This window comes from Molothrus aeneus, chromosome 14 (assembly GCF_037042795.1).
Source record: "Molothrus aeneus isolate 106 chromosome 14, BPBGC_Maene_1.0, whole genome shotgun sequence".
Lineage (NCBI taxonomy): Eukaryota > Metazoa > Chordata > Aves > Passeriformes > Icteridae > Molothrus > Molothrus aeneus.
Window position 1 is genome coordinate 5,674,003 of NC_089659.1, and position 12,838 is coordinate 5,686,840.

The window sequence follows — 12,838 nt, forward strand, 5'->3', positions numbered from 1 at the left end:
TGAGAGTGGTGGCTCAGCAGGGCAAAGCAGGCTTTGCTCGTGTCAATTTTTGAGAAGGAACTCTCTGGTTCTACAACCTAAACCAAACAGACCTTGGCCTGTTGCAGTGAGCTGGACATTTGCCCTTGAATGAGCTTGGGGATCCAGCACAGGGATGTTTGTTTTTGCAGGCTTGCTTGAATCCAAGGCCTTGCCTTTGCTGTGGAATAGGAGAACACAGAAAACATTCCAGCCCCTCCATAAGTGTGAAGACAGCAGTGCCCATGAGCTGGCTGGCACAGCTCCCCTTGCTGCTGGCCAAGGGAAGAGCTGGCCTGACTCTGGATGAGTGCCTTAGTTCTGTCCTCAGTGAAACAGGTGAATGTTTTACAGCCTAAAGTCATGGAAAAGGCATACAACATAAAGTTGCACAGCACCTCTTCAGTTTTCACTTGAAATTCTTCTGAATTAGGAGCAAATCACCCATATCAGTTTAGCAAATTGGGCTACTCTGCTTTGTTTACACTGCAATTTGCTTTGTAGTGAGATTAATTTGATAAGTTTTATTAGGAACCTGAGAATTTCAGTGACTAAAACTGCAGTGCCCTTATTTCTCACAGGCCAATGGGTTTGTCCTTCATTCAACAACAGTTTAAGCCAAGGGAAGCCCAGATGCACTTGCTGGGTCTGTTTGGCACCTCAGAGTTCTGTTAGATGACATAGCTGGGCCAGTAGACTGCAAAAGGAGTAATTTTCTCCCTACTCCAGGTTTTTAAGGACACTTTCCATAGAGCACAAGAGCTCTCAACCCCCAGGCACAAGAAATCAGGCAAGGAAGGAAGAGGCTGACATGGCCGAGTAGGAAACTGCTGGTCAGACTAAAGGGAAGGAAGAAATGCACAGCCAGGGGAAGCAGGCACAGGAGGAGCAGCCAGGGAAGAGTGTGGGGACATTTCTGGCTGTGCAGGAGTGGGGTGCAGAAGGCTGAGGCATGGATGCAAGCACAGATAAATATGAGCAGAGGATCAGATTTCAATTTATGGTTTAGCCATTTACTGGAGCTGGCCAGCATTTAGAGGGAACAGAGAAATCCATGTGTGTGCTTGTGATAGTGCAGAGAGTGTATTGAGTGCTATGGTATGGAAATTCATCTCTTTTTTTTTAAACCTAATTTATGGACAGATTGCACAGAAATATGCCTTAAAATTCTTACCATCTATTAATAGTCAGGCAATACTGGTTTTGTCTCTATTCCAAAACTGGATTAAAACATAAGCTACAGGAATGTTCTTAATCATTCAGACTTTCTCTAAATATAAGTTGTGACTGATCTTTACTGGCATGTGAAATATTATAATTAACATACCATGATAAAAATGGTACATTTTCCACTGTGGGAAATTGTTTTCTATTAATAAGCCAACCAAGTGAATATCTACTACATATTACCACCAGCATCATTCAAAATAATACACTCCAGGGAAATAGATGCTTGGATCCCACTGGTGCTGGCTGGCACACTCCCAGTAGGGTTGTTGCTCTGTATCAGGAGGGATAAGTGTCAAAAACTGCATGGCTCTGCATGCACCTTGCTGTCCTGGGTCATATTTGCAGACCATAATTGATTTTCTTCCAACCAGTGGAGAAAAGACAGGTGCATGTTTTATATCTTGAGAGTACAGGTGTTTATCCACGAGATGGCACTCTGCTTGCCACTGCAGTGCCAGGCACCACTGAGCCAGCACAGGAGAGAATGAACCCAGCTGGAGAACACAGGAAAATGTTTATGTTCATCCTTAATTTATACAAATAAAATCTAATTTCTCATCATTTTCATAGCTCTATATTTAAGCTGGATAAGACTCACCTTATAAGGAACTAAAGGGGACATTTTTCTTCAGGGTCAATGTAGATATATTTGCATATCCCCATTTTTCCCAAAGCTGTGCATTCACATTCATTGTTGATTGGGCACAATTTCCACATAAAATCACAAATGTTGCAGGCTAACTCAAAAGCTGCTGAAACTTCACAAAACTTTCAGCAGAGCTGGCAACTTGCACAGTTTAATAACAATCAGAGGTAGCTGGATGTCACATTAGTCTGGGCTGGAAGAAAAATATTTGGGGATTTTTTTTTTTTTTTATATAAGATATAGATATTACAGAAGTCTCCTCAGGGCCCAGCAAACGAAATGTCATAAAATGACTCAAAGGCTCTGGTGACAATATGTGCCCACAGAATGAAATGCTACACAAGACAGACTTAGAACCATTGCTACAGCTGTTTTCTTTAAAGCAGAAACCCAGAATGTGATGGACCATACTAATTGATAATTTTAAGCCTAATTTTTGCAATAAGGAGCAAAGAAAAAGTATCTAATCCTGACTGCTTTGTAATACAAGAGGTAAATACAATATACATGTGTGTATATGTATAAAAGAAAGTATTTTCTGCTACATTTGGGACAGTTGACACAAAAGATCAGCCACTATAGAGCTAGATAAAAAAGATATTGAGCTCTTATTAAAAAAACCTCAAAAAGCTGTGATCTCTAGGGCAGGGGTGTTCTTGGCAGGTTCCAGTGGCACACAGGGATTCCTGAGCAGGTCAAACCCAGCTCAGTCAGGAGTGACAATTGTTGCCAGGGTGAAATGCCCCATCAAGGGCTCCTGGATGAGTCCCTCAGACAGAGCTGCTCATGGTGCAGCCTGTGCCCAGGGGTGGGGAAGAACCCCCAGACCCCCCAGACCCCACAGTTTGCCCATGGCTCAGCAGCTCAGCCCCACAGACCTGGCTGGACAGGGGGGCAGTGATGGGGATGCTGCCACAGGGGCTGGGTGGGGGCTCTGAATGGCAGTTCTGGGGCAGGGGCTTGGAGAGGGATGGGAATGAGGACTGGGATGGAGGGAGCCACCAAAACCAGCCAGCCCCCTGCACACTGACCTCTCTCTGCTGACTGAGCAGCTGCCAGAGTGCCTCTCCAGGCTTGGGCCCAGGCAGGATGGCCAGCAAAGGGCCAGCTCAGTGCCCCTGGGTGGATGCCCAAGCCCTGGAGCTCTCTGTACCACAGCTCACCATTTACAGCACTGTAGTGATGGGAGCATCTCTGCCTGTACCTGGGCTCAAAGTGGAGAGGTTTCTCAAGGGGAAGAAAATAGCCAGAAACTGTGAGTTGTTGTTCAGGCAGCAGATCAGAAACATCTAAAGTTTTGCTGCTGCTCAGCATGAGCTGGGAGCAGGTACAGGCTGTGCAAAACATGGATGCACCCTAAATATCACAGTTCAGAAAGGAGGCACCCTAAATATCACAGTTCAGAAAGGAGGCACCCTGAATATCACAGTTCCTTCTCTGAGCAGAGCCATGATAGACCTATCTGAATATCTGCAGTGTGATATAGAGGAGACAAGCATTCACTGCAGTGCTAAATATCCATGGGTTGCCCACACTTCTTGAACTAATTTAAGCCCTTCATGTGGGTTTTTTGTTTGTTTGTAGGGATATTTTGGTGTCTGTGTGTATGGAGGTCACCCACATGAGGCTTAAAAGGAAAGAGGAAGCAGGGAGACATTAGGAGCAGGTGCAAAGACAATAAAGACAGAAACACTTTTTTTTCCAGAAACCAACCCAACCTCTTATCAATTGCTTCTTTATCCATTTAACTGACAATTGATCCACGTGAACCTCTTCTGGAGATGGAAATATCTCTTCTGGAGATATTTAATATCTCTTCTGGAGATATTTTTACAGCTGAGGAAGGGGATATGGGGATAAGCAGAGAAATAATGTGGAGGGGAAGTTTCAGGTGTGGGACACTGAACCAAGGGCTGTCATCAAAGCATTGCCAAGACCCATGAGACAGGAACATAAGTGTGAGGATCCTGGGGCTAGAGATTGTCCTTTTTCTTTTGTTCTTGGTCAGCTATTGGCAGGTGATGGGATTTAGGTAAAGCCCTGTCAAGCAGCTGCCAAATTGGTTCAATGGATGTGAAGCAGGAGGGTTCACACCAAGATTAAACAGTGGAGCTGGGGATTGAATCCCATGTCAAATCACCCCCATGTCATCTGAGCCACAGCTGAGCCTAAGGCCAAGAGACACCCTGAGAAAGAAGAACCAGTGGCTTTTGTCCCCACAGTGGCAGGGAGGTCCCAGCAGTTCTCTGTGGCAGGAGCAGCTGTACCAGGTAAGGCTGACCCAGCCAGTGGGAACAGCAGCACAAATATAACAAATATAACCTAGGTTGTGCAGCTGACATGTATTTAGTATAAACTGACTTTCAGAATTATGCTGATGTAATTCCTTTTCCTCAACTGCTGTAAAGGCAGGTAACCCACACATTTAACACCTTCAGTTGTACCCTAAACTTCCTCTGCATTCCCCCTAATATTTTGAGGAAAAGCCCTGGCTTGTCTAAGTCTATTACATTACAGCTGTTCTCATCCACAGACTGAGGTTTGTGGACTGAAAGCTTTTCAGCATCCATTTCCAGTGCAATGGTTTTTTTGAGTCAAAAGTCAAATTTTCTTTCAAAGGACTGTTTTGATGTATGGTTTAAACAAATCCTACTAACCAAGCATTGCTCCCTAATGGCTGAGATTAGGCACAAAGAGCAGGTTTTTTTCTGTGGAGATTCCAATTCCTTGAGACTTTGTAGTTTGCTTCCTCCCACTCTGCTCCAACTTTGACTTCTGGAGTACAATGTCACACTGAGCTCTGGTTTAGCTTGTGGCAAGGGATATTTTTTTTTTTTTAATTTTAGCCTGCTACATTTGTATCTTCTAAAAGAAATGAAATACAAAAGTGTTTGGAAGAAAGAGTATGAGAACCTGACTTCAGCTGGGAGCTGGAAATCACTCAACATTCTTGATAGATTTTTCCAAATTTTTTCTTCCATGCTAGTCTGCATAGGAACAAATAAAATATCCTATAGGAGCCCCTGCAATCCCAAACCTACCCTTTCTTCCACAATAATAATAAAAAAGAAAAAATATTGCTTTTATATATAGTAGCTTACATTCTATTCCTTCCCTGGAGGTACCATGGAAGTTTGCACTGGAGTACAATATTTTGCATCTTTGCTTCTCTCAAGGTTTTTCTCTTCTGCTTACAGACAATTAGTAAGAGAAAATTCCTTCGAGCAGGTTGAATTGAAATGTTCTGTGCCTTGAACTCTGACTTGACTCTGTGCTGAAAATGTTGTATATTCTGGACTTGTGGCTTCAGAACACTCCTTGTTTGCTTCTTGCTGTACAGAATTCCTGCTGCAATTCTGCTGGACTAGCTGTCAGAGGCATATACTTTGTTTGATATTTTAATTCTAATGAGGGTCTCAAAATTAGAACAAGCCCTTTATAGTGACAGTGAGTGATGACTCACCATATAAAAGAGTCTCCTAGACAGATAATTATTTAGGCATGTATTTCAGCAGATCATCTGTTAGGTGTCTCCGAGGAAGAGATTATTTTTTTTACCAACAGGAAGACAAGACAGTAAATTAAATTACCTTGTAGGCAATACTGACTCAGGAGAGGTAATGGGAAGTTATTTGAGAGCTACACACACGTCCTGCCTAAATCTGACTCTTCTTATTTAGGATGTGGCGTTTGAAGCTTGCTAATTGTGAAGATTTCCTGGAGCATTTATCTGTCTAACGATATCCACAAGGCCTCAATTATTTGATCTGCCATTGTCACCCCAGTTCCCACCTTGGGAAGAATTATGGTCACAAGCTCAAAGGGGCTACAGAGGGTGACCTGGTCTAAGTTGCCATCAGTCCTGGCTACAAACTCTGTCAACAAAGCACCCAAGGTAGATCTTGGATGTATTTTTATTTCTTTGTATTCTGAAAGAAAACATCACAGGCTGAAGGAAACTCATGATGCTTTTGAGGTCCTTGAAGAGACAGGCATCAAACTGTTGGATTAAAATTGTAGCCTGAGTGACTTGACCATCTGAGTGATCTTGTTCCATTTAGATTCCTTATTCCATTTAGATTCCTTATTCCATTTAGATTCCTTATTCCATTTAGATGAGCTCTTTTTAATGCTACCCAAGGGGTTGGCTTTTCACAGGGAGTCAGATTTTATCTGCTCTGGGAGCTCTGGGCCTCACCCACTGCAGCAGCACTCAGGGGTCTTTACCTGGGGGATCTCTGGATTTTTGATACCTTGAGCTGGGAAGGTAGAATACAAAATGTGAGAAGGTATAAACACATACAGCACGTGGATTTCTCATCCAAGGCAGGCATTATGCATTTTTCAAATCCCTGATGAAAATTTCTGCTTTCCCCAGGATACTTAGGAAGCATTTTTCTCTTAAATCTTGTATCCATATTATCTTACCTTTGTGTCTTTTCCCAGCATTAATCTTGCTAAAGAAGTCTTGTAGGTCAGATATCATATCTTGAGCTCAGTTATAATTAAAATATTTATAATTGCTGCTGCATCAATTATTTCCCCTTGTCCCTGAACCCAGTGTCATGAAATGAACCACTGAGAGCAACCATGGGTTGCAGCAGGAGAGACGTGAAAATGTCAGTTTAATGTGGAAAGAATGAACAATTTTGTTCCTCTTCAGCTGTCCTGAGCAAAAGCTGCTGTTCTGACAAGTTAGTAGGTGGCTTTCAGGTGGTGTTTGCAGTATCCAGGGTAAATTATGGCTTTACAGCTGAAACATCACATATTTCCTAATCACCCCGTTCCTGGAGTTTCTTAGAACTACCTTGTTGCAATTTTTACATTAACAAAGGCATAAACAGTCTTCATGGGGAACTAGACCCATCAGAATGGGCTCCTTGTATTTTGAAAAATGGCTGTGCTCTTTTTAAAATAGGAAAATAATGGAGAACTTCACAAAAATGTGAAAATTAATGACATTCCCTTATGCAGCCTTTGATAGACTCGCTCTGTCTGTGTTAATTTGACTTAATTTTGAATGCTTGCTTGATCCCATATTTTCAATTTCTTTATCTAGTTTTCACATATTTTCCCACCTATTTTGTTTTAAGCAAGGAATCTTGCTTAGGCTAAAATAACTCCATAAAATAGCTCACATTTGAAAATAAAAACATCTCTTTTCAAAGACAATGCCAACAATTGGAGCAATTATGTAACAGGCAATGCTGGTATGTGCAGACAGCAATCACAGATAAAACCCAGGAGCTTCTCTGCAGCAAATTCACTTTGCACTGTGAGGTAGCAGACAACCATACTGATGGATTAGGGATGGATGAGAAAAGGAGGAAAAACCTGTGCAGCAGTGCAGCCCCTGGATACAATGGTTAGATTGGTACAAAAGCCTCCTGTGATATTGTTTGGGGAACATGATGGTCACTGCTGGATTCCTGGGGTGTTGCTGAAAGAACTGTGAATAACAAACAGCAATTGCCACTGAGCAAATAAGGGTTTTCCTGTCTGGTAACCCTTTCCAAGTCATAATGTCCTATTCCTCTATTTCTCTTACAAGAATTGAGTTACCTAGCTATGCACATTCTTGATTAAAAAACCAAACTGAACTAAAACAAACCAAAAAAGGTTTGTTCTATGGAACCAGCTTTTTCATGTACTTTAAAAAACCCAATATGTTGCTGCTTTTCTGTTATTATTTGTATTGTAAAATATCAATACATATTTCTATTTCCCCCTCAGCCTTGGATGTATTCTGGGGCTGGATTTAATTTCTGTGGAAAGTAATTTCCATTTTCTTTTATTTATGTAGTTTTAGTTTCGTACTTATGCTGGATGTATACAGCCATGAATCTTCAGTTGCTATGGCTGAAACCAGCAAAGCACATTATCATTTGTCCATCTTCATGTTGGAGAAAGAAATGTAAACAGCCTTTTCCTCTAGGATTTAAACAATGAAAAAAGTTGCTATGAAGGCATAAATCCAGAGTGAGAGTAGCAGCAATAACTACCACTTGCCTAATGTAATGATTTTCATATCCTCTTCAAAAGTGCTTGAAAACCCACAGGATTTGTCTGAATATAGATGGGTTGACTATTATATGAGTTTAGTGCTTGATCCAGGCTGACTCTTTGTCAGCCATGATTCAAAAGAAATGGGATAATGGTCTGCTTGCCTAAAATCAGATGCATCATTTGGATGTTCAAATCTCTTAAGAAGAACCCTTGAAAGGAGTCTTCAGTGTTAATAGCAAAATGAGATTATAAAGAGTAAAAATACCACATTACACAAAACCAACTATTTTTAGCAGGAGCAAAAACCTAAATACAGAAGGGCTGTTCTATATTTCCAGATTTGGAATTTTTTATCTAAAAACAGAAACTGAGAAATTTTGTGAGTGAAATAAAAAGGTCATTAGAATAGAATAGGAAAGACTATTTCAGTTGGATGGGACTTGCAACAACCATCTAGTGCAGCTGCCTGACCAGTTTGGAGCTGACCAACAGCTAAATTCTAATTCATGTTGTTAAGGGCATTGTCCAAATGCCTCTTAAACACTGACAGCCTTGGGACATCAACCACCTCTCTAGGAAGCTGTTCCAGTGTTCAAACACCACCCTCTCTGTACAGAAATGCTTCAAATGTCCAGTCTGAACCTCCCCTGGCACAGCTTTGAACCATTCCCATTCCCACTGGATACCAGGGAGGAGAGGTTTAATTCAACCAAAGAAAGATCAAATGAAATTATTATGACTTGGCAATTGAATTTTGTCAAAAAGATCATTCTAACTTGGCAAGAGAATTTAAGCAATCATGTGCTTCCAACTCATTTCTGTACCTTCTCTGTGTCTTGTTTTTATGATATAGGTTGCCATAAAAGAAATGTAGAACTGTTGCAAAATTAGAAACAGAAGATAAAAATAATTCAATGCTGTACCTGACAAAGCACAAGACTTGTTTGCATCACTTTAGTTCAGCTGTTCTGTAATATTCCAGACAACATATGCATCTTAATGCTTAACTGGATGACCATGAAGCCAAAGCTGACAATTCATTTCTTGTGTTTCTTTTCATTTAACTTCATTGACACTTCACTTAAACTTGCAAAACATACTCTGAAACCATGCCAGAAATGGAAGAGGAAAATGCCAATGTAATCAGCCTCCAGAAAGGCATTTGGACACAGTGTGAAAATGTCCTTGAGCCTAAATAGAGGCACATCAATAAGTGTGCAGATGACAAGAGATGCAGGACTTGGTGAACACTGTATTATTTCCCTGCAGTAAGCAAAAACTTTTTAAAAGATGTACAGTGAGAGAAGAAAATAAAATATTACACATTTAAAGAAATGTTGACCATTATTTGTGGTCTTTCTATTGCTGCCAGCAATATAAAGAAGATGTGAAGACATCTCTGCTGGAATATTCACAAATGATCAAAATGTTGTGGGAGGAATGTGTTCCCTGCTAGAATTGAAATGAGAAACTTATCTCTGCCCTAACACACTGAGGCCCCACTCCTGCTGCCTAGGAACTCAATGGGAATTTCAGAGAGAGTCCAGGGAAAGCAAGGCTGAGTCCTCCTAAATACAGGGAATAAAATTCTCAATTCAATGAACAGGTTGTTGGTTTTTTTGTTAAGGAAATGTCTTACATTCAATTCTCATATGTTCACCCAACCTTTGGCTTGACATCACACTAGAGAATTGTTTTGTAACAAACCGATGATAATTTAATTGACTAAAATATGTAACACCTTAAATGGGAAAAAAGTCTTTAGCAATCCCATAAAAGAAACAAAATTTCCTCTCTAATTTGTTTTGCTGAAAGCCTGGTGCATTAACACCTGTTAAAAGCAAATGTACTAACTGGAGTTCTAAAAATAAAAAATAAAAATTAAACCCACATTAAATTGCCTCAACAATTGACTGTCTTATCAATGTTCCTTGTACACAGTGATGCAGTTCTGCATAATGCAAATTTTAACAGAGACAATCTTTCCAAAAGGCTGAATCATGTAATGCAGTGTACATTTTCCATAATTTTCCCCTATGTGCTCTTATATAAACATCTGGTAAAACTTCCTTAATAAAATTAAAAATCTTTGCTGTCTGGGAAGCCTAGTTTCTTAACAATTGATTTCAAAGGAGCTGGGGGATAATTGGGTGATAACAACAGCTGAGCTGTGTGAAGAACTAATTATGTTAAACAAATCTTGTGCTTCTTGACACTGTAACCAATATGCAATGTAGTGGATAAGAAGGAAGAAGTGATAAAAAGTGCCTTTTTTCATTAGTGATATCTTAAAACAAATAGTAGGAAATGTATTTGGGTGAAATTATCATTCTGTAAGTGTACAAGGCAAAGAAAAAAAAATGTAGTATCATAGAATTGCTTAGACTGGAAAAAGCCTATAAGGTGATCAAATCCAACCATCAACCCAGCACTGCTCAGTCCATCACTTAAACATCTCCCTACGCACCACAGCTGCACATATTTATTTAAAAATCTATATTAAAAATCTACTATCAATCACAACTCACTTGGTCTGAAGGCCATCAATTTTTAAAATGCTCCTTTGTGTTAAGGTTTGAGTGACATATGTTATAAAAAGAACCCCTTACATTAGTTTACTGTGGTTTTTGCTGTCCAGAATTACTCTTACATAAAAAAGTGAGGCTTGTTTCTTACATCAGCTGTCTAAAGCAATGGCAATAAAACAGCTCTCATGATGATTGGCTTTCTCCTGGCATCCTGAGGAAATCACACTTTGAGATGTGATAATGCACCAGACAGAAGTCACTGTCACCTCAAACAGCAGATTCTTGTTTTCTTCCACTTGGATTGAACTATGAATCTGGCAGCCTTGCCCAAGTGGGGAGGTAAACAGAGGGTACCACAAAAGGGGTGGAAATTCAACAGAAATATGCAGCTTTTACTGCTGTGCATTCGTGAAAGATGTGGAGTTATTTGCAACAGGTGAATGGGCAAAATAAAATATAATTTGTTGGAACAAGATCTCTCACTGTGTTTGAAACAGGATTTACTGTACTACAGTAATGACACTGACACGGCTGAACTCATAATCTCTATCCCTGTGATTTTCAGAATTATTGACAAAACTTTAATTTCACAATAGTTTTTCAGAGTATGATGCTAGAGTTTTTTATAAAGACAGAAGTAATGAATGAAAATGACATGGCTGGGACATTCTCCAAAGTTAATTTAATGCAGCTACTTATTAAATAAGAATTTTTCACAATTGAGTGAAATTCATTTTGTAGAAAGTTATGGCATTTGCAAGACCCTGAAGAATAATATCAACAATCATGAGCAAAAAACACTGAGTAAAATCTATCGTGTTTTGGTCTGAAATGAATAAATATTTCCAGTCCAATATGTAGATTTCCTTTGTATTCTCAACTTTGAGTCTCAACCTCAAAGTAAACACAGGGATGTAAAATCTTTTCAAATGAAACGAAAAAAGATTTCAACCTCTTTCAGACAAATTGGAAAAATGTGGACAGTTGCCTCTTTTTTTTTTCTCATTCAAGTTCTTAGGGAAACTGTGTTTTCTAGAATGACAAAATATAGCAACTTTTCACCTATGTATTGTAGAACAAAATTCTTCTTTGGCATAGATTATTTTCAGATAATAGAATAGCAGTTAGTGTGAACTCTTTACATATAACTCATGCCTTTATTTGTCCCAACAATTTTATGCTGCTTTGTTGAGATTTTTTTGATTTTATGTAGATACATTTAGTACTGCAGTTATATATTTTTGGCAGTAGAAAAATTAATAATTTACAACCTGATGCAAACTGAGCAAACTTTCTATCATGTGGCTGAATCTTGCTTGCCCCACCTCCAGCTATCAAACTCCTTTCTTTATTCCACTGTGTCTTAATTAGTGGCTTACAGCCACCAAGTGACTAATCACAGATTGATAGAATAAGGGTGGAAACAGTCAAATCAAATGAAGGGTATGTTAACACATGAGATACAAGCTCAGCAGGGCCATTCAGAACCTGGCTGCTGTGCTAATATGCCTGGCTGTCTTTCCCAGAAACTTCCATCAAACATATTTGCTAATATTGAACATTCTCACAGTCACACAGAATAGGCCATATCAGGTTTTTTAGTGTGTGCAGAAGTTAAGGGGAAAACCTGGACTGTTGGTTTGGATCTGTAGTTACCAAATTATACAATGTGTCTTGCTCAGCCATCCTCAGATTAGAATTATAGTGGGAAAAATGAACTATTTACAAACTGAAGCCCATGAAGGGTTTGTATAGAAAGACTGTTGACTGTCACCTTCATTAATAACAGAAAATATTTCAAACATGGGCAACATTCAAATTTGTTGGAAGTTCCAGTGTTCACCTGGGGTTGGCCAGATAACTTGGGGTTCTGCAAACAAAATGTCTTGAGTTTGGAGAACACCTTTGGAATTTTCACAGAATGGACACTTTTCCTATGGCTCTCCTCCTGTTTCACGCTCAAGACTAAACCACACATTTCATGGGGAGAATCAGACTCGTTTTTAAAGACAGTGGAAACCCGAGGATATTTAAAGATCTTTTTCCTAATGAAGTGAGACTTACACAGGGTAGGTGCCCATCTGCATATTAGTCTGAGCCTACAACACAAACCTTACATCCCTCCTCCAACCTCATCTAGATCTGACAGAGATACAGAGATCTCCTGCCTTAAACCCCTGCATGGAAATTGCAGCTCACAGGAGCAGTAGGACTCAGGACCACCCTGCAGCCAGGATAAGTGATTTTTTTTAGCTTTTTTCCCCTGCCCAGGCTGCCTGGAGTTAGCAGGGAGCCTCTGAGGCCCAGCCTGGCCTGTGATCAGCAGGCTCCCTGCATGGGGGAGGGTGGGCAGGTGGGTTTGGGTTAGGGAATGTGCTTGTCAAGGGAAAAAACTTGAAAAGAATGTGGT